Here is a 27,312-nt window from a genome sequence, read left to right on the forward strand (position 1 = left end):
CGGGCAGAATTACTTTTTCTTTCTCTCTTCTTTTGCGATGGAAGGAAAGGATCTTGGAAAACACAGTTTGCTTTTGCTCTGTGGTTTTTGTTTTTGTTTTTTGTTTCTCTGTTTTGGTGGCTCTTTAGAGCTAATCTTCTGGCCTGACAAAGCACCTGAAAATACATGTGTAAACAGTGATGGCCTATCTGCCTGACCCACCCCTGCCCCGGCCCCCACCCCTGCTTCTTTGAGTCTTAGACTCAGCAGCTGGAATGCTTAACTCCCAGGGAGAGACCTAGCCTTAACCTTAGGCTTTGAAGTTGATTTTATTCCTGGCCGAGGGTTGTAAGGAGACCCAGGGCAGGAGTGGGCTGAGGTGGAAGTCAGTTTCCCTCGCTGCTGTCTGACCGGTGCCTTCAGTCCCCAGCTGGGCCCTGGTCCTCATGGTCTGTTCCAGCCTTCCTGCTGTTTGTCCTCTGTGGCACTGGCCCTTCTGGCCATCACCTGTCCCTCCCTTGGTTTCCAGGCAACCACTCATTTCCTGGTTCTTCTCCTACTTCTCCCAGAAGATTCACCGCCTCCTTGGCATGCTCTCCTCTGCTGCCCCCCACCCCCCACCCCGAAACGTTGACATTCCTTAGGGCTCTACCATTTGTCATTTTCTCCTCTCTGAGTAACCTTATTTACACCTGTGACTTTAATCACCAAGTCTGGGCTACTGGTTCCCAACCATGGAGACTAAGCTCCAGGCGTGTTTCCAGAACTTTCTGGCCACATCGACTTGCAATGACCCGTAGTAGCTGAAACTTACACATTCCAATATGACCTCATTTTCTTCCCCCTCAAGGAAAACTTCTTGTAGTCTTGTTTTTGATAGATGGTTTTCCATCCATCCAGTCCCTCGAGTAAAAAAATTGTGAGTGCTCCTTGACTCCCCCCGCCCCCATTCCCCATGTTCAAACTCTCACATGTCCTGATGTTTGTAGTTCAGAAATTTTTCTGGAGCCCTGCCTCTCATTTCTGTTTTCCATATTTACTGCTATTGCTTTGGCCTAAACCCTCACCCTCCTTCCCCTGTAAACATATAACATTATAATTCTTGAACAACCACAAGCTCAACAAATACTGGTCGAAAGGATGGATAACCTCTCTAGACCTCGGCAGACTGCTGTGAGGGTTATATGAGATGCTTTACGAAAAGCCTCCTTAGCACAATGATTGGCTCACAGTAGATGCTCAGGGAACATGAGTTGTTATATGTTATACACAGGAGCTGTTTGAAAGTGTGGACCTTGGACCCAGGCTGCCTGGTTTCAGACTCCGGTTCCATCCTGTTTTCACTTCTCGTATACACAATGTCCGTGTCTCCATTTTTTTTCATCTGTAAGATGAGATGATGATCATACAGCTGTTGGGATTACATTATTTAATTTATGTAAAGCTTTTAGAACAGTGCCTAGCATATGATAAATGCCCAATATGTCAGTCCTTACTGTCATTATTTTTGTTAGTCTCCCGCTTCCTGGGTTTCATAGTCAACATGCTGGGCTCTGTTAGAGGAAATGTGTGTTCTCTGAGCTCTCATGTGTGGCACCCTAAAATTACGTTAGGGAAAAATCATCACCTCATTTTCACCAAGTATCATGTCTGTCTCCTGTGGACTTGATAAATACTGAATCACAGTCTTTTTTGCCGCATTTTATAATCGTTCTTTGGGGTGAGCAGCTGTCCTGGTTTTCCTGGGATGAGAGGTTTTCCAGGATGGGGGGCTTTTGGTGTAAAACTAAGATAGTCCTGGGCAAACCAGGACAGCTGGGCATCTTGCCCTTTATCTTCAGTACCCTGAGCTCTTCTGAAGCTCAGCTTCTAAACATGCTTCCCCAAGCATATTTCAGAGGCAAAACCAAAATGCATAAGTCAAGGTGACGGGCTTGCATATCACATTGGGAAAATAATCCGGGAGCCCTCACATGCCATCTTCTGTTCTTCTCCACCGAAATGTCACATTCTGGGAATTTCTGGGACAAACCAAGGCTGGTTTTTTTTTTTTTTTACTGGTGAGAAGAATGACTTCTCATTTCTGGCTCTATCCTTAAACACTGCAGCTCTCTTTAGCTGAGTCTCTGCGCTGACGAGCAAACCGAGATCCCCTTTCTCATCCGCCAGGCCTTCTCTGCACACGGGCTGCAGGGCCGCAGGATCCTGGTGGCAGCTGACCAGCTGTGAGCCCAGCCATTGCAGAGAAGGTGGCTGCTGCTCCCTACCAGCTAATAAGCAGCTTCCCTCTGCTTCACTCCCGAGGCCTCTCCTCCTGTTGTTTCTAAATTGCAGAGTCTCTCTTTCCCTATTGGCACCAGACTTATCTTCATAGAAAAGAAATCAATTCACATCATTTCCCAGCCCAAATCTGTTGGTTCCGGAGGCCCATAGCATTGGTGCCAAATCCTTGGCTTGCTCTTTGGCTCCTTCACGGTCTGGCCTCCAACGATCTCTCCAAATCCTTCTTGGCTGACTTCTGCTTTCATTATCCAGAGGTCACCACTGTTCCTCAAAGATCACCATGTCTTTGGATTAATCTACTCAGGCTGCTGTAATGAAATACCATCGACTGGGTGGCTTAAGCAACATTTACTTCTCATACTTCTGGAGCCTGGAAATCCAAGATTGAGATTCCAGCCAGTTTGGTTTCTGGGGAGGGTGCTCTTCCTGGCCTGTGACAGCCGCCTTCTCAAGCTGTGTTCTCATAGGGCAGAGAGAGAGAGAGAGAGAGAGAGAGAGAGAGAGAGAGAGAGAACTGGTGTCTCTTCCTTTCTTCAAAGGGCACTAATCCCATCACAAGGGCTCCACCTGCATGACCTCATCTAAGCCTAATTGTCGCCAAAAAGTCTCACCTCCGAATACTACCACATGGAAGGTAGGGCTTCAACGTTTGAATTTGGGGGGAAACAGTTCAGTCCCTGACACCTTTTAATTAACTCCGGCTTCTGCACATGCTATTTTCTCTGTCTTGCATGCCCTTTCCCTTTGCCAGACAGATTCCTACTCATCTCTTAAAACCCACATAAGAGCTTCCACTCCCTGTGAAGGCTGCCTTGGCTCCCCTCTGGGTGCCTGTAGCATTTTGTCCAGTGCTTAGAGAAGTTGCCACTTTGTACGAGAACATGTTTACATGTCGTCGCTCCCTGGAGTCTTAGAGAGTCTTGGGGGACTGCACTTCTGGAGTATTCTTCTCAGAAAACCCGGTGCCTAGCACAGGTGTGGTTCGGTCATCGAACGACTGGATGAGAGTGCCAGCCAATCTGTAGCCACGACAGCAGCAGTTAACCTTGACCGGGAGCACTTCCTGGGTGCTGTGGTGCTCTGTGCAGTGCTTTGCAGGTCCCATCTTGGTCCTTGAAGGAAAGCGGCGTTGCTATCCCCACTTGACGTGAAGGCCGTCGCTAATTTGGTGAGCGGCTGGAGTCCATCTTTGCTCCATGCGCGCAGAAGGAACTTCAGATATGTCATCAACAGAATGCTTTTTTTATTGTCATTATTATTATTTATTTTGAGAGACAGAGAGCAAGTGGGGGAGGGGCAGAGAGAGAGGGAGACAGGATCCCAGGCAGACTTTTCGCTGTCAGTGCAGAGCCCGATGCGGGGCTTGAACTCACAAACCGCAAGCTCATGACCTGAGCCGAAATCAGTTAATCAGGGCTCTTAACTGACTAAGACACACAGGCGTCCCCAACAGAACGTTTTTTAAAAGCTTTAAAACACTATATAACCTTTCTCAAGACATTCTAACATACTGAAAGCTCTCATGTATTAAGAATTGATGTGCTAATCACAAGTTCAATGTGGCTCCTAAGGCAACCTCCAAAAAATGATTATATGACATTTCCTTGACGTGATGTCACTTTTAGTTTGTATCTGGAACTTATAAGACTGATTTTCTTTTAAAATATCCTTAGCTAGTTGGTGGGAATGCAAACTGGTGCAGCCACTCTGGAGAACAGTATGGAGGTTCCTCAAAAAATTAAAAATAGAAGTACCTTACAACCCAGTAATTATACTATTAGGTATTTATCCAGAGGATACAAAAATGCTGATTTGAAGGTGCATGTGCTATATTGTTTATAGCAGCCCTATCAATAATAGCCAAATTATGGAAAGAGCCCAAATGTCTATCAACCAATGGATGGATAAAGGAGATGTGGTATATATACACAATGGAATATTACTTGGTGATCAAAAAGAATGAAATCTTGCCATTTGCAACAACGTGGAAGGAACTAGAGTGTATTATGCTAAGTGAAATTAGAGAAAGACAAATGTCGTATGATTTCACTCATGTGCAATTTAAGAAACCCAACAGATGAACATAGGGGAAGGGAAGGAAAAATAAAAGAAAAACAGAGAGGGAGGCAAACCATAAGAGACTCTTAAATACAGAGAACAAACTGGGGGTTGCCAGAGGGGAGGTGGGCGGGGGACGGGCTAAATGGGTGATGGGCATTCAGGAGGGCCCTTGTTGGGATGAGCACTGGGTGTCATATGTAAGTGATGAATCATTGGGTTCTGCTCCTGAAACCAATACTACACTGTATATCAACTAACTTGAATAATATATATATATATATATATATATATATATATATATATATATGTATATATGTATAAAAAATTAAAATTTCAGAAAAAAAAATCCTTAGTTAGGATGTTTCATAGAGCCACATTGGCCTTGACCTTGCTGGCCTGAGTCAGGCCTATGTGCCATTTGAGGCCATGTCTCTCACTTGCTTTCCAGGTAATTTCCGCATTCGCTTTAGCAGATGCCTCCACTTTGTGCCACGTACCCGCTTTGGTGTATAATTGGAAGGGCAAAAATTGTTCGGTGAAAAAAAAATTAAGTCAATGCACAGAATAAGGCCCTGAGAACATTTCTGTCAGGTGGACAGACCTCATTATAGCCGCATCATTCTAGATGCCGATAAAGGATACTAAAAGCAACCATAATTTCTTGACTCCTTTTTGTGTTTCAACATTTTACACTGCCTTAATCTTCATATGTGTCCTACAATGTAAGTGGACTTTTTCCATTTTACAGAGGAAGAAACTGAGGACCAGAAAGTTGCATAACTTGTTCAAGGTCTCCCTTGAGAGAACAGAGGACTTGGGAGCTGAGCCAAGGTTAGTCTTACGTCAGATCGCACGCTCTTCACCTGCGAGCTACACCGTCAGGTGATGCCAATAACACAGTGTCCGCAGACACCCCACATTCTAATCTAGAGTGTGACATCACCAGCCTGTGTTCCCCAAATGTGACCTAGTGCCCATTCCTGGCCTCAGTATTTCTAGGTGGCACGACACATCCTGTGTCACCCGAGCGGCCGATGCTGGAAATAATCCTTGCTCACTCTTCTGTAGGGTTGGAGATTCCTTTGGACATTTTCCCCGGGCAGAGGAGGGGTGGGGCCAGGGTAAGGATATAGTGGATGACAGCTGGCATAGAAGCTTGATAGCAGGGACACGAGCTGACTTGCTTAGTGAGACGCGTTTAAATCTGTCCCTGACCTTTCCCCAGGCGTCATGCCTCCATCTTGTTTCTACTTCTGGTGCGAAGGATCTGGTGAAACGTAATGATGAATAATTCCAAAACCCAAGAAATGTTCTTATTAAGTAGGATTTTTGTCTTGAAAACGGGGCATCTGTGGGCAAGTACAAACTCATCAGGCGACTCCCAAATAAAGACCTGGGTGGCCCTCCTCATTCTTTCCCACGCTGAGAAAATTTTGGTGGTGGAAACTGCAAATTTGCAAAGCTGTAGCAACTTGAAAATAGTTCTCCAGGCTGTGAAATTTACCCCACTAAAACCACTCTAATTTCTTGAGCCAAAGATCAAACTTTTGCCAGATGTGGTTTTTCCATTGTCATTTCAGCCTTCAGGTGGGAAAGCAACGCTTGATGAGTTTTAATATATGGAAGCTATGTCTCCATGGGCAAAAAGGTGTAGGTCAGAGCAGTTAACTGGACAATTCAGTCTACAACCTGGATTTGACGGACCAGTGTCTAGATGTAACTACATTTGTCCTGGTTTTAATTTTGTAGTTTACCGGTGTCCAGAAGTTTGATTTGGTTAACTTCTACTTAACGACTTGCTTTTGGAATCTGGCCCTGAATGAGTGCTTCCTTGGATTCCTCCCCCCAGCCCACCCCCTTCCTTGGGTTTGTTCTCCACGGCTGGAATCAAGGACTGGACAGTGTGAAATGAAGGGCTGGGGCCATCCACTGTGGGCTTCCAGGATGGCTCCCTGGCAGTGGGAGCGCAGTGACCCTGGAAGGCTGATGTGGACTCAGTTCTCCTGATGTAACATGGCTGGCAAAGCTCCAGCTCTGGAATGTTAACATATTCTTCCACGCTGGTGGTTCAGCCGGCACATGGGAAATTGGACTCGGGTGGGGCCGTCTGGCAACAAATCCAAACCAAAATGGGAATCAGTCCTTTAAGGCCAACTGTGAAAATGCACGTGGGCCCACAGCCCGAAGGCCCAAGGGGCACTGGGAAGGGCGGAGGTGGAATCAAGAACACTTTTAGTGACGTGCTGCAAACACCCCTTACCCAACCTGGCAGGTCTTTGTGTGTGCTGAGATCGGGCTATGGGAAGGGCCACTGAACATCTTCTCAGGCCAGGGAAAAATGGCAGAGGCACAGCATGTGGGGGAACCTATTTTCAAAGATGTCTTAGATTTTTTGTTGTTGTTGTTGCTCGATTGAGAGCTCTATTCATTTTGGAAAAAAAGAAATGGTAGCCTTCGCAGGAGGCAAAGTAGCTAGCCTCGAGCGGGCTTCTGGGATGTCTCCATCGTGGATTACTCACCTCTTCTAATTGCTCAGGAGAAGGCTGGGGCCGGAGGGGGAGCGTCAGGGACATCCACTGCAGGGCTTCTCAACCTGGTCCCACACTGGAATCCCTTGGTGAATATTCTAGAAATACTGATGCCTGGGCTGCATTCTAAGCAAATCAAATCAGAATGTCTGGGGTCCCTGCCCGGACATCCGCGTGTTCTGATACGGCATTCTGCGGTGCGGCCGAGGTTGAGAAGCACCAAGCTAGGCGAATCTGACATGTGAAGAAATGAACTGTCCAGAGAAGACTCTCACTGAGCCTTCTTGTGCCACGTTACGTTGCTTCTCTTTACTCTAGTTTGGCCATAAATTAAAAGCACACTTCAAGATGTAAGTTTACGAAGTAGCTTTAAGAAATGAGTTCCTTTGAAGGCAAACAGGGATTTAATCACCGGTAATACACTGATGCTTTTTTACAGGAGCGTCTGGCCGGCATGAGCTTATTGTGTCTGGGGCCAGCTGAGCTGAACGTGGGCTCCTTTGCGGCTTCTCCATCGCTGGCCAGCAGGCTGGCCTTCTGTTTCTCCTCCAGGAACCTTGCACACTCCTTTGATTCATGGTGTTAATGGAAAACCTGTAGCTGGTGGTCCGTACATCTGCTGGAGAAACATTTTTCACAGAACTCACCTCATCTGGGGACCATGTGTCCAGGAGAGTTACCGGTTTTTGGCAAAGGGCACATCCAGACCCACGTGCCAGCGTTACCCTCTGGGACATCTGGTTACCAACTAATGACAGGCAGCCAGGTACGCTTACTGGTTTGCTTTGGTCTTGTCCTGTCCAGCACCCCCCCCCCCCATATTTGCCCGTTGCAACTAAAAATTCCTATCTAGACTTACCAAAAATGCCATTTAATCACATTTAGACCAAATTTCAAGGTGTCGCTGGTCTCTCTACGAAAACATTTGAATTTCTTCTTGTGTTAAAAGAATGACATGATCTATGATGTAATTTCTAAGGCGTTAAAAAAAATTGCTTGGTCCAGACTAATAGTCTTTAACTCTGGCCACTTTAGACTCACCTGGGGCATTAAAAAACACTACTGTCACCTGGGATCCACCTCATAGATTCTGAAGCAGTCAGTCTGGGGTGGGGCCATGGGGGTGGGACCAAAGCATGAACACTTCTGAATCTCCTGAGTCTAGCTTGCGGTCTGGGCCGACACTAAAACAGGGCTCCGAGCTCTGGATTCTTCCCTGTGACCTTGGTGCTATTTGCAATTTCATTCATTTTATTTATTCAATGAATTTACGTTTAAGAGGGAAATTTTTTTGAAATACTTCCCTAGGTATCCTTTCCTCCAGTCGTACATGCAGTCTTTTCTTCACCTTTGCAACCTCATTATGGCTAAAGCAGACATTTATCACCCCTGGGAAGGAGAAGGTAGGTACTGCGAAGAAAGGTGATTTGCAACCTTAGATGCCCTTTAGAGCCACTTGGGAAGCTTTAAAAAATTGGCAGTGCCTGGGATCCACTCCAGACTAATTAAATCAGAATGTGGGGGATGGGTCCAGGGATTACTATAAAAGTACTCCAGGCATAATACTTTTTTGTTATGTGTCCAAGGTGGAGACCGATGATTCTAGTAAGAAATGGATGGCTTACCAACTTACAATGAAATTTTGTTTTTTAAATGGTATTTATTCAGCACTGTTGTTTAAAAAATTATTTTAGAGGGAGAGAGAAAGAAAGTGAGTGGGGGAGAGCAGGAGAAAGAGAGAGAGAGAGAGAGAGAGAGAAGAGTGAAATCAAGAGTCAGATGCTCAACCGACTGAGCCACCCAGGTGCCCCTACAATGAGATTCTTATTTCTTAAAATCTTGTGTATTCGAACCCGAAGTTTTGACATTTAAGGGAAAGTATCTACTGACCTGTAATTGGAAAAGATGGAGGTTAGTTTTGTTATTGGTGATAGGACTTGATGATTTACCTTCATAAATATTTATTGAATAACTAGTATATGCAAGGAAACTGTGATTAGAAACACCTGGGAACTTTTGGTTTGTTTACTTTGGGTCAGGAAGGAGACCAGCGTGGATATACGGGTCTGGGTCCCAGCAGGAAAGACAAGGCACGCTCGTACTTGATAAGTATATAGGATTTAATAAAGGGACTGTTTATCATGATACGAGCAGGGTTTAGGGAAACCGATAGGGAGGGGTGCAGCTCGTAGGAATGGCGAGTCACAGGGGGAGCCATGAGCAACCCCAGGCCTGAGGGGCCAGGCAGACTAGCTGTGTTAGGAGGGCACCTGACAGAAGCCACAAGCTTCTTGAGAAGGACACGGCATTGCCCAGGGACCCTTTCTGTATAAGATCATTCTAGTTGAGTTCCTGTCTCACCCAGCCCAGAGAACTAAGTCATTCACAAATGGTCCTGGAGGTGAGCAGGCATAAGTGACAGAGTCTATCTTTTGAAGGTGGGTAAATGAGAGGGAAGGAGTAGGTAGCCCCTGATTCTGGCTTGGGAAACTGGTAATCCCACAGTTTAACAACCACTGCCCCGTCTCGTGGGACTCTGCCTTTGAGGCTCACCGGGGCTGGAGAGTCTCACGGCAGCACAGAAGACGTCAGCCTGCCATTCATTCATTTATACCTTTACTCATTCTGTGAAATTGAGAAATACTTCCTGAGTGGCTCCCAAGTGCCAGGCACGGTTCTCGCAACAGGAGCTAGGGCGTCGATAGAGAAGCAGCAGAGGAGCCCGCGTCTGACGCAGCTGGCTCCGAACAAAAACATTCACGCCTGTCAGGGGATCGTGTAGAAAAGCGTCGGCAGTCACTGCCTTAAATCCATTTCTTTTTTTAAAGTTTTTTTATTTAGTTTGAAAGAGATAGAGTGTGTGAGCAGGGGAGAGGCAGAGAGAGAGGGAGAGAGAGGATCCCAAGCAGGCTCCACGCCGTCAGCACAGAGTCCGATGTGGGGCTTGAACTCACAAACCTGAGATCGTGACCTGAGCCGAAACCAAGAGTCGGATGCTTAACCGACTGAGCCACCCAGGCGCCCCTAAAATTCATTTCTTAAAAGGTGCTTTCTGAACTTACATTTGGCATTATGCTTTGAATTCATGGTAAAACCACAATAAAGAGAAGACACTTGGTGTGGAATTGCACTGCTAAATAAGAAGCTGGCTTTGGCACGAACTAGCCACATAGCATCCTACCGTTGTTCTGGAAATTTCTATTTTCAGTTTCTTAGATGTAGGGATGTGACTTGGGCACTGGGGGTGGGGTGGGGGCTGGGAAATGGCCCTGAAGAAATTTAGGAGAGAAAATAAGCCTTTTCTTGTAGCTGGAGATGGTCTCCATAATAAGGGAGAGAGTTTCATTCATTCATTCATTCATTCATTCATTCATTCATTCATTCACAGACACATTTGTTGGAGGACTGTCATGTGAGGACACAGGGTTGGGTGGCAGGGATCCCCAAATAATGACAGAATCCTTGCCCTCAAGGCGCTGGTGGTTTCCTGGTGATTCAAGTGAGCACGTCACTGTTTACCTGGAGTTTGGTGGGGTTATCCTTGAGGAATCTCTTGAAAATGGTTCATTTGATAAAGGATTTGACCACCTGCCAAATTCTAGCCTGAGTATTTGTGACTTGTGTGCTCTGTGTGTGCACACACGTGCTGGCCTGCACATACGTCCTTCATTTAGAAAGAATTCTCTACTGGGATGAAGTGGGGAGGAAGGACAGAGAAGCACGAAATTTTTCCTTAGTGTTTTTCTGGTGCGAAAGTAAGCAGGAACCTAACGCAGCACAGGCTGTGAAGGTAGGAAAATTCTGGTCTACACGATCTTCTCTCTTTTGACTCAGAACCAGGTGATGTCAGCAGGATGTTGGGGTTTCGGGACCAGTCCTAGGGTCCGGTGAAATGGCTCCACTTTATGATCCCTTAGAACAGGGGCCCGTTTTCATGTGAATTCTGCAACGTCTTTGCTGGCAGGTGGAGTGGGGCGGGGGGGCGGGGTGCGGTGGCTTCAGACAAATGGACTTAGCATGTAGGGTTTCTTGTTAGGTTGGCCTCCCTTTGCTAATATCTGGGACTTTTGCCAACGTCTTTGAACACCAAAGGTGAAATCAAAGCCCAGAAGGTGACACGTGTCCGAGAACAGGAGGAAGCCCATTATGTTAATGTGTTCCTCTGTGTCTCTGTCATCATGTACGTGCTTCTGTCCTGACTTTGAGTAGGTGACCTTTAGCTGAGATGTGAGGGTCTGTCCTTCTCATGTCCGACAGCGATGGAGGTTTGTTCCAAATGGAGCAACAGTTAGGCTAGTTGTCCAGTGCTAGTGTCTGTGAGTGAGGAATAGCACCGAGGGAGACCAGGATGGAGTAACTTACCACTGCTCGACCTCGCGGAGAGCCCGAGACCCAACTGGGTCCCAGGAGGACTTGTACAGGAGAGGACTGAGGGGTTTATTTAGGGACATCACGGAGATGCCTTTTGCAGAAACAGGAAAGGAGCAAGGATGGATCCCCTGATAACCCGGGGGTTTGGTGCTTTCTCAGTTCCGGAGGACACAAGGGTAACTCATTGTGGGTGGATGCCACCTGGATGCACTAAATTTCTTTATGGATGTGCCCGGGGTGGCTTTGGGGTGTTCATGTGGCCCCACAGGCCGGGGTGGGGGGAGCAGTGGCCGCCCCTTGCATCTCTAACCCTGCTGCTGTCAAGGTTCTGCCCTCATTTGCTTCTGATGTGTATCCTGAACTTCAGGTGACCTATATTTAGATTATGTAAAAAGGGTGGAAAGCAAGTGGCCTTTTTGCTCTAAGGTCAGAGTTCAGCTGTGCTTGATAATGCCGCTTTGATCTCCAGGACCCTGCCTGTCGAGATCTATGGTGTCTGTCAACTAACTTCGCCCCGCACTTGACCTTTTGCTTGCCTGGGCCTGTAGTTACTGCCAAGACTCTAATCCCTCAGCATTGTCATTTCTGGCAAAAAAAAAAAAAAAAAAAAAAAATCCCAAAAGCCCGAGATTCAGACATCCCAGATTCTGCCCTGGCCCCTTAAAAATACATTTAATGAAGACTTTTTTGAAATAAAAAAAACCAAGAGGGTGAAGGAGTGGTTTTAAGAGGAAACTTCAAACAAATTGTAGAGCCAGTGATGCAGAGCTCAGTAACAGTAGTTGGCTTGGCCAGAGTCCTATAGAAGGCACTTGGAATCCTAGGAGCTGGCCGGAATGGAAACATTTGCTGCGGCTCCCTGTTTGGGAGCAGGTGACCCCTCACCCATCAAAGACAGATGCTTATCTCCTGTCCTTTTGAGAATTTCTCCCCGTGCTTTCCTTTGAGTTGCTCATTTTGATATTTTATCATGCGGGCAGCTGAAAAGTACTTCCTTATGTCCAGCTGGAATCTTCGCTACTTAATTTAAAAATCAATTTTCCATCCCTTGTCAATTTCAGTTACTTATTATTATCATTATTATTTTGTATGGGTCCTTTCCAGATGTGCACGTGGTTTCCACAGTGTGGTGAACCAACTTGGACACGATACCCTCAGAGGTCTGACTGCCGCACAGCACGTCAGGACCGTTGGCCCAGGACTCAGGAGGAGTCTGGTCGTCTGCCTGCCTAGAACCTATTGCTTGACCTTGGATAAGTCGCTTTCCCTGTCCAGGCATTGTGTCCCTCCGCTCTAAGGTAAGGGAATCCAATCACATCATCTCTAAGATTTCTTTCAGTTTTGATGCTTGTATGATTTTGCTAAGAGCACTGTATTGGAACAACGAATCTGCTTAACATGTAATAGATACACAATAAATATTTGTCAAGCAGAATTCAATCATAGGGATTTCCACTGAAGGCTTCTTTCAGCACTGGCTGGCTAAACCTTGGAACCGATGTCCTCAGTCCCTTCCGGGAGTGATCTATCTCCATCTCGTGTGGAAGTAGGAACCAGATGGCAGTGGTGAAGACCTTTCTTCACAAGGTGCATCAGGCGCCTGGTACAGGAGTAGTCAGGACTCTCCAGCTCCACAGATAACCTGTTTCTAGTCACTTCTTCTCCGTCATAGCCAATTCATTAAAATGCCTCTGTGATTCCAGAAAGAAGGCAAGTGTCCATGAGGAAGAGGTTATAAATACATCCAATTATAAATATATCCCATTAAAAATAGATATTAACAAGCAGCTCCAGACAGCATTGGGCTTGGCAAACTTAGCCAAGGAGAAAAAAGGAGGCTAATATCCAGAAAGCAATCCAGTTGTCCGTTGAGCAACATGGCTTTGAACTGCGCGGGTCCACGTAGTATGTGGATTTGTCTTGATAAATACAACACAGTGCTGTGAATGTACTTTTTCTTATGATTTTCTTAATTATATTTTCTTTTTTCTGTCTTCTAAGAATACAGCATATAATATGTGTAACATACAACAATGTACTAGTTGACTGTTTATATGATTGGTAAGGCTTCCACTCAACAGTAGGCTATTGGTGGTTAAGTTTCTGGGGAATCAAAACTTTTATGTGGATTTCTGACTGTGCCGGAGGTCAGATCCCACTGTGCAAGAGTCCAATGTAACGTTTTCTTAAATGATTCCTTAGTAATATCTTTGGCGTTGTATATGGCTCTTAACTAGCTACTAAGTAGCGTAGGTGGTCAGAGAAGGGTTTGGCTTAGAGCGTCCAGTAAAAATAGCAGTAGGACTTAATAAAGATTTCTCTGTGTCACAATACGTACACAGAAACTCCAGTGGACGGTTAGGGGTGACTGTGTTCCTGGGACTTTGGAAAGACAGAGTGGCATGCAGTCCCTAACATTCCTGGCTTTTAAAGTCTCCAGAGAGGGTCACCTTGATGGCTTCATTGGTTAAGCATCTGACTTTGGCTCAGGTCACGATCTCGTGGTTTGTGAGTTCAAGCCCTGTGTCGGGCTCTGTGCTGACAGCATGGAGCCTGGGGCCTGCTTGGGATTCTGCATCCCCCAATCTCTCTCTGCCCCTCCCCTGCTCCCGCTTTGTCTCTCTATCTCTCAAAAATAAATAAACAAAAACATAAATAAAAGCTTGAGGGTGTGGCTGCCCCTGGAATCAGAGGGCCTGGGCTTCCATACTGGGTCCAGCAGGTCCCAGGCAGGTGACCTTGGGGAAACCAAGCCCTTTCACTGCTTTGAGCCTCAGGTGTGTATTAACAATTACGTGAGGTAACAGAATAGAAAGTAACCTAGCCTAGAATCTGGCACTTGGGAAGAACTCAAACGCCAGCTTCTTGTAGTGACTGTCTGGGGTCAGGGCCAGTGGAGGACATGCGCCACATTGGAGGAGCTCCCAGGGCCCCTCCCTCAGACCACATGATGCACTCCGATCCCCTCTCCATGAGTCTGTGGAGTTTCTGTGGCAAAATGCCACAGACTGGGTGGCTCAGACAGCAGGAGCCGATTTTCTCCCAGTTCTGGAATCTGGAGCCCAAGATCAAGGTGCTGACAAGGGTTGGTTTCTCAGAGGACTCTCCACTTGGCTGGCCTGCAGGTGGCTGCTCTCTTGCTGTCTCTTCACATGGCCATCCCTCTGGGCACACACCCCCCGGTGTCTCTCTGCGTGTCCTAATCTCCTCTTCTTATAAGGACGTGGGGCAGATTGGATTATGGCCACCCTAACACTCTCATTTCAATTTTGACATCATCGTCTCTTTAAATGTTTTTTAAGTTTATTGATTTATTTTGAAAAGAGACAAAGTGGGGGAGGGCAGAGAGAGAGGGAGGGAGAGAATCCCAAGCAGGTTCTGAGCTGTCAGCACAGAGCCTGATGTGGGGCTTGAACCCACAGACAGTGAGGTCATGACCTGAGCCCAAACCGAGAGTAAGACGCTTAACTGACAGGGCCACCCAGGCACCCACGTCATCGTCTCTTTAAAGGCCTTGTTTCCATGGTCACGTTCTGAGGTACTAGGGATAGGACTTTAAGTTTGCAGGGAGGGAGACAGAATTCAGTCCACGAGGCCCAGGCACCCACTGAGCCTGCGCGTGGAGCTAAGACCTTACGGTCCCGGCCATGTCGGGCTCTGCAGTTCAGCTCCCAGATGAGCGTCTGTGCTCAGGTCAGTCCTCTCTGCTCCCTCCTCCCTTCCTCTTCTGGGAGGAAGACTCAAGCTAACACCCCCATTTTTACAAGGGAACACTGCTCCCTTTTTAGAGAGTCTTGATGTGTGGTCACTCAGGTTTACAACCAAGGACACTGAAGTCCCTGTGTCCTAGGGGAAACCCCCAGGGAACTTGGGGGGACTCTGAAACCACCTCATAAAATGGCTCCCGAGCGCCGAAGGCTGGGCTGTGTGACGCCATGAGACAGAACGCCAGAGCCACACCCCAAGGGGCCCGAAGGGGGTTCCCATCTTCTGTGGCTTTCTCTTTTCTTCCCTCGGCACCCCGCCTACATGGTGAGTCATCGCAAACTCCAAACACCCAGCCAGCTGTTTGGAACAGAAGAAACAATCACGGTCAGAGGCATCTTGGGCCCAAACTCTCCCTCTCCTCCCTCCCCCCTTCATCTCCCACTCTCCATCTCCCACTCTCCATTTCCATCTGCATCATCTGCATCATCTCCATCATCTGCATCATCTGCATTATCTGCATCATCTCCATCATCTCCATCATCTGCATCATCTCCATCATCTGCATCATCTCCATCATCTCCATCATCTCCATCTTCTCTATCTTCTCCATCTTCTCCATCTTCTCTATCTTCTCCATCTTCTCTATCTTCTCCATCTCCATCATCTGCATCACCTGCATTATCTGCATCATCTGCATCATCTCCATCATCTCCATCATCTCCATCATCTCCATCTTCTCTATCTTCTCCATCTTCTCTATCTTCTCCATCTCCATCATCTCCATCATCTGCATTATCTGCATCATCTCCATCTCTGTCATCTCCGTCAACTCCGTCATCTCCGTTATCTCCATCGTCTCCATCGTCTCCATCACCTCCATCATCTCCATCATCTCCATCTCCATCTCATTGTTCGGTTTTCCAACTCTCTCTTTTCCCCCTCTTCTCATTCTCATCCTCTCAAGGCTTAATTTGATTATCTGGAGACACTGGGTCTTTGCCAGTCAATGTCTGATCTATGGAAAAATTAGTATTTACCAAACTAATAGTTACAGCAAAGCCCTGAAGCCATGTTTCTTCCCGACGCAAGATCACTTTTCTTGTAATTCTTACCTAGAGTGTTAGCTTCTCACGAACAGGGGTCATGTTGTGCTCTCCACAACCCTCATGCCTTCCACACAGAAATACACAAACACTATTTGCAGAGAGAGATGGAACTTTTAATAATAATAATACTCTCTGAAAAGCTCAGGCCTGCAGTTAGTTTTTTTCCAATGTTATTTTTGAGAGAGAGTAAGCCAGGGAGGGGCAGAGAGACAGAGGGGGGCACAGAGGATCCAAAGCGGGCTTTGTGCTGACAGCAGAGAGCCTGACGCGGGGCTCGAACTCACGAAGTGTGAGATCGTGACCAGAGCCGAAGTCCGATGCTTAACCGACTGAGCCACCCACGTGCCCCAGGCCTGCAGTTAGCTTTAAAGACACTTAGTAAGCCCCTCCGGGACCCAGACCTGGAGGTGCCAGCGTGCCAAAGCCCGGCTTCATCACTTCTGGTGATTCAGTTTGAGCCACTGAGCTCAGCATTAGATACAGTTGATTTAAAGAACAAGCCTCAAATATGGCTTCTGACACTAAACCGTAAAGCAGAAAATCATGTAGTTTTCATGGACAAAAATGCCTGCATCAAATGCAGCACCTTATCAACTCAAAATGATTTTGTCATGATTATCTGTTTAAAAAAAAAAAACTTTTTTTGTATATCTATACAATGGAATACTACTTGGCAAGGAGAAAGAATGAAATCCTGCCATTTGCAGCAACGTGGATGGAACTGGAAGGTATTATGCTGAGTGACACATGTCAGTCAGAGAAGGACAGGTGTCATATGTTTTCATTCATATGTGGATCTTGAGCAACTTAGCAGAAGACCATGGGGGAGGGGAAGGGGGAAAAATTACAGAGAGGGAAGGAGGCAAACCATTGTTCTCTCTTAAATACAGAGAACAATCTGAGGGTTGATGGGGGGTGGGGGAGAGGGGAAAGTGGGTGATGGGCACTGAGGAGGGCACTTGTTGGGATGAGCACTGGGTGTTGTATGTAAGCCAATTCGATGATAAATTATATTTAAAAAAAGACCAAAACCCTTTTTCCCCTCTTTTGGCTTCAAAGTTAGAAATTCCCTTGTAGGTACTTGGTCTAATATTGAAGTCCCTGACGTTCTGCTGAAGTCAATGCCTTCAAGTTTGCTTCAGCAGACGGGGGCCGTGGACTCTGAACCCGGTCTTGACCTCATTTGCTCTTTGTGTCCCTCACTCTGCTGTCGGAGGAAGATGGGGCTCATGAGAAAATCGAACGGATTTTGGTTTCCCATCTCTGACCTTTCCCACACTCCTCTACACTTAGTGGAAATAAGAAATAAAGATTGGGCACAAGCGTGAAGCATGTACCTGTTCACTCATCTAGTCATTCAACAGTTATTTGTTTAGCACCTATTATGTGCCAGACATTTTCCAGTCCAGGCACTACAGAGACGAGAAAGAGATCCCTGCCTGCAGGAAGCCCGCAGTCTACTGGGGGGTAGACGTGCAACCAAATCATTCCTGTATACTGACATACGAGAAATACGTATGAAACACTACAGGAGAACCGAAGAGGGGTCTGTCTCTTCGCATGAACAGAAGGAAGGTTGGAGACCTTGGAATGAAGCCTTGAAGGATGAGCCCAGTTTTGCTAGATGGCGTGGAGTGGGAAGGACCACCTAGGGCTGTGGTGTCCCACATGGTAGCCAGTAGCCACATATGACTATTTAGATTTAAGTTACTTAAAATTAAAACAAAAAAGGGGCGCCTGGGTGGCGCAGTCGGTTAAGCGTCCGACTTCAGCCAGGTCACGATCTTGTGGTCCGTGAGTTCGAGCCCTGCATCAGGCTCTGGGCTGATGGCTCAGAACCTGGAGCCTGTTTCCGATTCTATGTCTCCCTCTCTCTCTGCCCCTCCCCCGTTCATGCTCTGTCTCTCTCTGTCCCAAAAATAAATAAAAAACGTTGAAAAAAAAATTAAAAAAAAAATTAAAACAAAAAAGTTAATTTCTCAGTTGTTCTGACTTTACTTATTTATTTAGATAGAGAGAGAGAGAGAGGGAGAGGGGTGCAGAGAACGAGGAAGACCGAGAATCCCAAGCAGGCTCTGCACTGTCAGTGCAAAGCCCAGCTCTGGTTTCGAACTCATGAGCCATGAGATCGTCCTGAGCTGAAATCCAGAGTCAGACGCTTAACCGACTGAGCCACCCAGGTGTCCCAACATTTCAAGTACTCAAAAGCCACACCTGGCTAGTGGCTCTCACATTGGACAGGAAAGATACAGAACATTTCTATCACTGCAGAAAGTTCTACTGGACAAAGCTGTTGTGGGCAGAAAGGACAGTGTGCTGACTTCTGGGACGCCGTCGGCTTTGGTCTGAAAACGCTTCCCTGAGGCTGCTTTTTGTGCCACGAGCCTTGGGACCTTCAGCGCTGCCTTGTGACAGAGACTGGTCCATGGGGCACGGCCTGGAAAGCTGGGTGCCCAGTGACCACAGCATGAGGCTGCCGGGTAAGCTGTCCTCGAGGGCCAGCTGCTCTGGGGGCGGGGCAGTGGATGCGGACTGGCTGTTATCAGCAAGGACACGGCAGCTGGCTTCAGTGGCATGTGACCTCAACATCTCCCTCCATTGGACATCCAGTGGACATCTAAACCCGAGCCCCGCATCCCTCATGCCCACCTGCTTCCCCACAGTCCTGCCCCCTCAGGTGATGGCATTCCCACTCTCCCAGCTGTTCGGGCCCAGGCCCTGGTGAGTACCTTACACCCCTCTCTTCTCCCGGCCCTAACCCTCCACCTAACCTATCAGGAAGTCCTGTCGGCTCTACCTTTCCAACATGGCTGGTGCGGGCCTCTTCCTCCCATCTCCATTGCTGCCGCCATGTTGAAACTCCATTACCTTTCACCAGGATTTCTGCAGCAGCCCCCTCACTGGTGTCCCAGCTGTCCCCCTTGCCCGCTCCCGTACCTTCTGTCCCCAGTAGAGTGGCTGGAGTGATAGTGCTAAAAGTTAGGTCATTTCATTCCTCTGCTTAAAAGCCTCCAAATTCAGAGTAAAGGTTAGAATCCTTACAATGTCCTGTAAAACCCTCTGTGACTGTAGAACCTGGCCCCGTTCCCTCTCTGACTTCATCTATTACTATCCCCCCACTGCGTCCTCTGCTCCAGCTACATTTGCCTCCTCCCTGTTCCCAAGGGCCTTTGCTCTGGCTGTCCCCTGTGCTTGGAAAGCCTTTTCTCCAGATATCCGTACGCAAACTCCCCTCTTCTTTGGATCTTTGCTTAAACGTCAACTTCTCAACGAAGCTCATGGCAATCTTATTTAAAATACTAACCTGCACGCCTCCCTGTCTTTCCCGGCGCCTCCTTCCCCATTACCCTATAATACTCTTTTCTCAAATAGCGCACAGCACCTAGCCTGCCTCTTCGTTTATGGGTTGGTTGCACTCATTTTTTGCTTTGCCGTCTCCCCTCCCTAGAACAGAGGCCAAGCGAAGCCAGGGGACTTTGTCAGTTGCATTCACGGAGATGGCCTATGTGCCTAGAGCCCACAGGGGTTCGGCTGTGTTCATTTGTTCTCATCCCGAGCTGCTCTCTGCCGCTGGGGAGCAGGTCGTATGTACGTATGAGCCAATCGGCAGCCTGGGTCGGCAGCCCTCGCCTCTCCTTAGGCTTGCTGAGCGGGGCTCCAGGGGCGGACGGACTTACCAAAATTGTCAAGCGGAAGCTAGAGGCTTGGCCCTCAGGCGACCTGACTCTAAAGCAGTCTTCTGCTTTTCTGAGGGTCCCGGGTTGACAGAGGGTAGGAAGGGGTGGTTGGAGCAGTGAGGAAGGGGCTCCTGGGCAGGGTGGTGGGTTAGGGACCCTCGACGGTACGGTGGGGAGTGTAGTGCGCCTGCCCGCGGTGTCCAGGGCGGCTGACTCTTCAAAACTGCTCCGTCATGCCCTCCAGTTGTACGAGCCTCCCGTGAGCATGCCTGATGACTCAGTAGCTGAATGGGACGGGGGAGGGCTTCAGGCATCAGAGCGGGGCTTATCAAGGGGTGGATGTGGAATCTGAGTTGCGCACCGAGCGAGCGAGGAGAGGGCGCCGCGGGCAGTGAGTGGGGAGCTCTGCCCGCACCACCCCCCCCACGCCAAGCCATGGATTTTTCATCTGTTCAAAGGGAACAGTAAAGCCTGCCTGTCTCCCTTTCAGCGTCCTGAGGATCAAATGAAATAATGTATATGAAAATGTTCCAAAAAGAATAAAGAGCTTGGCCAGGATAAAAAATTGCTTTTATTCCCAACGATAAGTCAAGGGTGAGGTTTCTAAGAAGTCGTTTGTGTGGGCTGTTATTTCAGATCCTGTTTGTTTTGTTAAAAAAAATAAATAAACCAAATCTGGGCCTGTTGCATCAAGGGGCAGTGGAAAAAGTGTGCTATATGGTTCCTCAGACCTGTGGTCCAGCCGTTTCCCGCCCCGGCGCCCTCCCCCTCTCCCCTCCCCCCTCCCCACTTGTCTGATGGTCTCAGTGCCCTCCAGCTGCTGTGACGCCCCTGTGTGTCTCGGGCCGGCCGTGACCTTGTAGAAGGCGGGATGCAGAACCGTGCTGCTTGGTCATGGGGCCAGAACGACCTGCCCCCAGAGCCTCCCTGGCCCCGCTGAGGGACAGAGGGAAGCTGGGTTAACGACCTGGCTTGTTCAGGACCTGAGTGGGGAACAGCGGAGAAAGAGGAGGGCGACTTGTACCCGTAGGACCTCCGTGCTGTGCCAGAGGCCGTCGTGACTTTCCGCCTCCCAACGCACCTGCGTCTCTCTAAGGTAGTGTTGTTCTTAGCTTAAAGATGAAGAAAGCTGAGGCTCAGAGAGGTTGATAGTCGGTCCCAGGCCACACAGCTTAGTGGTGACCAGCAGTGTCAGCATCGGAACTCAGATCTGTCTGGTTTCAGAAGCCGTGCCCTTTCCAGGCTGCCCTGCTCCCCCCTCTACACAGGCCGAGGGGTGGGGCTCCAGGTTTGGCTCCTTCCCTCAGATGTGTGATGATGGGCGTGTCTTTCCAACATTTCTCACCCATTTGTTCAGCGACAGAGGCAGCGGTAACTTCGTCTCTCATGGGGTGGTTGTGAGAATCAAGGGAAACCGTGTATGTGGAGGAACCCGAATATTGCAAAGTGTTGCCTGCAAGTGAGGAATGGCTATTAGAATTTTACCCTGTGACTGCCTTGCTCAAGAACCTTCAGTGAGTCCCTCTTCCCCGACCCGCTGGATCCTGGCGTCCCTAGTTCCGTGCCTGCGCTCTCCCTGTCTGCCCCTCACCTGGCCTTTCTCTGTGGTCTGGCAAATGGCATGTGTCCTTCCCGCCACCTCTCTGCCAATGTGGCTCTCTCGCCACCTTTCCGACCTGACACACATATGGCCCCCCCCCCCCCCCCCCCAGGAAGCCCTCCCTCACAGCCTCGCCTGCCTGTGTCACGTGGCTTCCAATGTGCTGCCTGGTGGCTGGGCACAAGTGCTCTCCAGCTGACTCGGAACCTTGAGAACTTCTCCCCAAGGAGGTTTGCCAGTCCTGTACCACTGAGATCATGGTCCTGTGCTCTTTGAATGCCCCCACAGCGACTCGTCCAGTACTCGGGACCCGCGACTTAAACGGTCAGAAAATGTCAACCGGTGGGCTAACGCAGGGTCCTGGACCAATGCTTCCACTTTCTCATGTGGTGGGGGTCACGGAGAGCTCTGGCAGCTTTTCCAGGCAGCCTCCTGCAGCCCCTTGGTCTCTTCTGGAAGAGGCAGCTTCCGGCCTGAGCTCACACGGTGCCTGGAGTGAACTGGGTCCCTCCCGCGTGCCTGGCCAGACCACCCTGTCCTGGCGGGGCCAGCTCACCGCAGAGCTCTGGGAGCAAGGACGCTGACCTCAGCCCCTTTCCCCGCTCTGCACTTCTCTCAAATGTCATGCCCGGGCGGTGCGTTACACCCTGGCTTGTCTTCCAAGAACCTGGAGAAAAGAGAGCAGCCTTGACCTTCCTCGTGCATGTAGTGGTAGGACCTCGCACGTCCACCTTACCGGGGCTGGACACAGATCTCGAAGCAGGGTCACGTAACACCTGCGTACGGAGACTCCAAAGCTTGCTTTCCAGGTGCCTTCTGTGATTCGGGAGAGAAGGTACGAGGACCCCAAGGGGGGGAAGGTAACAGAAAGCACGCGTTGGTGTCACTCACATCGGCCGGTAGCCTGCCACTGGGCACATTGGCTCATCTTCCGGGGCACCAGTGTCCTGATGTGTAAACTGCGGATGACAATAGCATGGCCACCACAATGCATGGCTTTAAGTTCCGTCTCGAATTTTGTCCGCCTCCCCACTGTTCAGGTTAGACGTCACCTTCTAAGAGAGACGTTCCCGCCACCCTAGGGATGTCCCTGGTGCCGTCCTGAGTGTCGCGCCCTGGCAATCCTTCCTGGCACTTCTTACGGTCTGTAATTATCATGTTTGTGCACCTGTGTATGTTTTTGCTACTAGAACGGAAGCCCCACGAGGGCAGGGAACACATGGGTCTTACTCACTGTTGTGTCTCGAACTCCTAGAACAACGGCTGGCACTTAGTAGGCATTCGGTACACTCTGGTTCCCTTTCTTTTCCTTCCCCAGTAAATAACACATCAGTGTCAGGGAGAGAAAGTTTCCCGTTGGGCTTCCAAGTAAGTTCCTGCAAGGGCGTAAAGGTCCCAGCGGCCCTTGTCAAAAAGAAACTCCTACCCGCCACGGGAAGCTTGACCAGTGGGGGTCAGGGAGGGGCAGGTGCTTGTGACCTTTCAGCCTGAAGCAGTGGAACAGATGCCCCCCTTGTACCTAACGAAGTGGCTGTGCGGTATCCTCCAGGAGACCCCTCCCACCCGGCCCCCCGCAGAGCCGCAGGGCCATGGGCATTTCTGGGGACAGCAGCCTGGTTTTGCCCTCCTTCCTGTGCCCACCCCCACCTTCCCAGTGCTTAGCGAGCACCAGACGTTTCCACACGCGGCCACGGGGCCTCTGAGGACGCTCTGGAATCTGTCACCTTTCTCCCACGACACACATGCCAGGAAGATGGACGTGAGTGTGTGCGTGGGGACGGGAGGTGTCCATGTAAACTTTTTCCGAGGGAAGAGAAATGAAGGACAGAGCGGGAGAGAAGGGACTGGCAGAGATGTGAGGAGGGCGGAGAGAAAAATGTTGGAAAAGGGACTTTTTTTTTTTTTTTTTTTTTTAATCTTAGAAAGGTTTGAATGAGTGGGAAGGAGCCAGCTGACAGGAGGAGCTTGAAAATCCAGGAACACAGGGCAAGGGAAGGCTGACAAGCAGACAGAGTCTAGGGCTTGCCTGGGACGAAGGGGCTTCCCAGGAGGTGGGAAGAGGCCCACCAGGGACTTCTCCGTGGCCGAGCTCCGTGGCTGAGCTGGCCAGGCATTGGCACAGGCGTGACTTTGTCCTGTCCTCAGGTAGCTAAGGGTGCAATTATATGCCTTCCGAGGCCTTCCGGCAATCGAACCTCGCTTCCCCTCCACCCCCCACAAAAGCATGTTCCCCGGGCTGGAGATGGGACGCTAGAAAGCCACCTCATCTTGCCAGGCCTCGTTCTCCAGGACAGAGGGCTGGTTGGATGATGTCTGAGGTTCTTTCCAGCTGAGCTGTTGCGAGTCAACGGTTTAAGTTGCCTGTGATGGCTTTGATGGTCCTGGCCGGGTCTGTTCTCAGGACACAGCATCAGGGGTCTCCAGGGGAAAGTCTTCGAGTAGCGATGCTCCTGGCTTTCCTGAAGCCTCTTGCCCCGTCCTGCTTTGGAGGACACGGCTTGGGGATGAGTGGGTGCGTACGGGTTTGTCCGCCCTCAGGAGACTCTGCTGGCTGTGTGGGGTCTGGGTCAGCCAGGCGCCGCACAGCAGTGGTGACATGGGAGCGCGGGGCGTGCGTGACTTCAGCAGCCGCACCTTGTGGCCTGGGTGGAAGCAATAGCAGTGGGAAATGGGGGAGGGGGCTGCTGGTGAGCTGATCGGGTTTCTCAATTATTTCTTTACACTAACCAGTTTGGGCTGAGGGAGCACCTGGGGCTCTTCAGTTTTGTGGGGAGGAGGTCCCGGGAGAGATGTTATGCGATCCTTCAATCTGGGCAGGGGGGCACCTGGGTGAGTAACGCACACATAAACCAGGGGTGGCTTTATTTCCCAAGCTGGTGGTGCAGGTCATGCCAATGACATTAGTTTTCTTTAAAAAGAGGCAAAGCCAACAAAAAATGCTATGTATGGGTCTGTAGTAGGGTTCATGTGTGTTGTATGTTGGGGGAGGGGGAGGTGGCTGAAATCCCAAATCAATAAGGTAATTGAGTTATTTCCGTCGAGTGTTTAAGGCTATTACTTTAAGTGAACACAGGGCAGTTGGCTGTGTTTGCTGTAATCAGCTTTGGACTCATCGGGCATATTGATCTCTCCCAGCGCTGTTTGGTGTTCTTGAAACATCAGCGGAAGTCTAACCCCCGCCTCCCCCTCCTCTTTCCTCCTCTTCTTCCCAAGGCTTCTGAAAAGCACAAACACAGTTCTCTCTGCTGGCTGGGTTGCAAATTTTCCACTTCACATCATCATCATTTGTTCTAAAAGCAAAATGCCATTTTCCGCGACTCTTTACACTTGTGTGTGTGTGTGCATGCACACACACACACACACACACACGCACACACACACACACACACACATAGCCTCTGTGCTCAACAATGTGCTTTTTAATATAAAGAAGGAGTGAAGACAACAGGTCCACTATTTCTGCAATATCCCGGGGCAGGGAAGCCATTCCCAGTCCAGCAAGAAACATTGTGCCCATTGAGGCTGCCCTCCAGCTCTGGGCGGCTGACAATCCCAACCTTTGTGACCACCAGAGAATCATGGCCTGTACCCGTCCCCTCGGACTCCACCCTACTGGCCCCCAAAGGTCACTGACAGTGATGTCACGGAAAAGCATGGGGTCACAGAGCCTGTCCTGCGAAGAAGCTCTGGGAAGTGTTGGTGGGTCCCTGAAAGCTAGTGGACTTACCCACTCCCTTCCATCTAGCCCCCAGCCCTGAGCCCTGCAGAAGTTCTCCAGCTCAGAGGTAACGCACCAGGGCAAGGACTCCATCCTGGATCCTGGCCCGAGTGGGAGCGTGCGAGAAGCTGTGGGCAATCTGCCATGCCCACTCTCCATGGCACCCGCTGGCTGTCAGGACTGAGCAAGGGGGACCCTGGCCCCTCCCCTTAGACCTCCTGCTGCTCATCTACTTTAACCCCATTCTTGCTGGGCTTGGCTCCACATCTGACATTCATTTGCCCTTTTGATGCCTCTCTCTCCCCAGCTTTCCCCCCTGCGGAAATGGGATACGCAGGTATACCTGTACACACACACACACACACACACACACACACACACACACACAGTCCCCATTAACCCACTCTGAGAGTGCCAGCCTCATCCAAGTCAGGCCAGAGAACCCAGGAAAACCCCTTGGTAACCTGGGGGTGCTGTTAGCTGGAGCTTGCACACACCTGCCTAAAGTTTGGGGACACAGAACTCCTGGATGCTCTCAGGGGAATATGGACGGAATCCCAGAGAAAGCAACACGATTTATGGTAAAATTGCACTGACTGAGCCCTGTCCATGTGTCCTAAGCCACATACATTATTTCCCATCCATTCCGGGAAGGAGCTGTTTGTGTTGTAATTTTGCGCTGAAGAAGGTGAATCTCGGTGGTGAGGGCAACCTCTTGGGTGGTAGATTTGAAACCAGGCTTTGACTCCAAATCCAGGACCCCGCCCCTGCCCCCCCTGCCCTGGGCTATCCCGGGGCTTAGAAATGACAACTGGTAACTAGAATTATTTGCACTCCAGGAGGGAAGACTTGTGCAGATCCATGTGTGGGCGGTGGGGGCTGGGGTGGATGGTTTGAGGCATTTGGAGCCCTGGTAATGGGGTGAGATGGCACCACGTCTTGTGATCTCCTTAGCGCCATCATCCCTGGTACTTGTATCCTCCTCTCTCCTTGGGATCAAGCCCTTTCAACTTAACTCTGCCCAAGGCCTCTGCCATGACTCCTGCCACCCAGCAACCCACTGCTGTTGGGGGAAAAGTCCTGGCTCCCAATCTGGTGGCCCCTCTCCACTCCCCCCGCCCAACTCTGCCTTACTTGCTGTGCCTCCGACATCCATGCACTTCTGACTCCCAGACTCTGCAGTGGCCGTGCCCTTCTGCTGACACGTCTCCTTCTCCTCGCTCTTTTTGGTGACCTCCTATGATCTTCTGAGTCCCAGCTTGTGACACTCTCCCTAATCCCCATCCCCACTGTCTTCCCATAACACTGCATGTCTGGCCTAGCAATGCAAGTATGATCAGAGCTGTGGTTTAGAAAGATCACTGTATTGGTGGTGTAGGCATTGACTGGATGAAACACTAAGGGCTGGGAGAACATTTGGAGTCTTTTGCAACCCTTTCAGTGAGAGAGAAACCAGGGCAGGGGATAGAAAGAAGAGTTCTGGCTGGGGGTGGGGGTAGGTTCTGGAGATTGAGACTCCCAGACATGGAGCTGAGTTTGAGCCCAGGGTCAGACTAAAGGAGGCTAGCACCTGTCCCAAGATGGCTTTCAGGGAACTCTTGCCTCTCAGCAGGGGACTTCCCTAGAAGACCTTTGGAAGACCCTTTCAACCCTTTAACTGATTCTGTTATAACTGTGGCATTCTCTGGGTTGCTCAGAAGGCAGGAGCTCTAAAAATAGAAAGCCTTATTATTACCGATTAAATTTCTTTCCACCTACAGAATTTTCTGAAAGTAATAAGAAGAGGAAGCCTGAGTCTGTGCTGAAGTGTTCAGGGAGCAGAGATATGCTGAGAGGTGATGACAGAGATAAGGAGGGGTCGAGGGGAAAACCACTGATTGAACACGCCAGTGGGTAAAGGGACTTTCCAGAGGGTGTGGACCCTTCAAGGGGAGGTGTGCATGAATATTAAAACTATAGAGTGCCCGCCGAGGCCACTGTCTGAGCCATGGGAGGACAGTGGCCATGGGGTGCAGTGACTTCACCCCTGTCTCTGCCTCAGGGCAATGCACGAATGACCTCTGCAACCCTGCTCTGGGGTGCAGCTCATTCCCCAACTCTCCTGCCTCCTGATGCATTTCATGCTCGTGAAGATCCACCCGCAAGGCTGACGGCAGCCTCACAGTTTCTGAGAAGGGCGCCCTTGACGACTAAGGATCTGTAAAGTCACACGAAGAGTCCAAAGAAGAGAGGGAATAGAAAATACTCTATTTGTGCATTTTATTATGTTTTTAAAGAATTA

At 49.4% G+C, this 27,312-nt stretch overlaps 1 long non-coding RNA gene across 3 annotated transcripts in view; it reads left to right on the forward strand.

Moving 5' to 3' along the window:
* Positions 1–27,312, forward strand: part of LOC123382720 — a 53,332-nt gene that overhangs the window by 16,486 nt on the left and 9,534 nt on the right. For 2 of the 3 annotated variants that reach the window (XR_006591553.1, XR_006591554.1), the window contains exons 3-7: positions 5,072–5,154; positions 7,291–7,617; positions 8,160–8,254; positions 12,327–12,520; positions 18,308–26,866. This is a non-coding gene — a long non-coding RNA (uncharacterized LOC123382720). Of the gene's footprint in view, positions 1–5,071; positions 5,155–7,290; positions 7,618–8,159; positions 8,255–12,326; positions 12,521–18,307; positions 27,284–27,312 lie in introns of those variants that run through there. The other variant, XR_006591555.1, reaches the window with a different exon arrangement.

Source organism: Felis catus, chromosome F1 (assembly GCF_018350175.1).
Source record: "Felis catus isolate Fca126 chromosome F1, F.catus_Fca126_mat1.0, whole genome shotgun sequence".
Classification (NCBI taxonomy): domain Eukaryota; kingdom Metazoa; phylum Chordata; class Mammalia; order Carnivora; family Felidae; genus Felis; species Felis catus.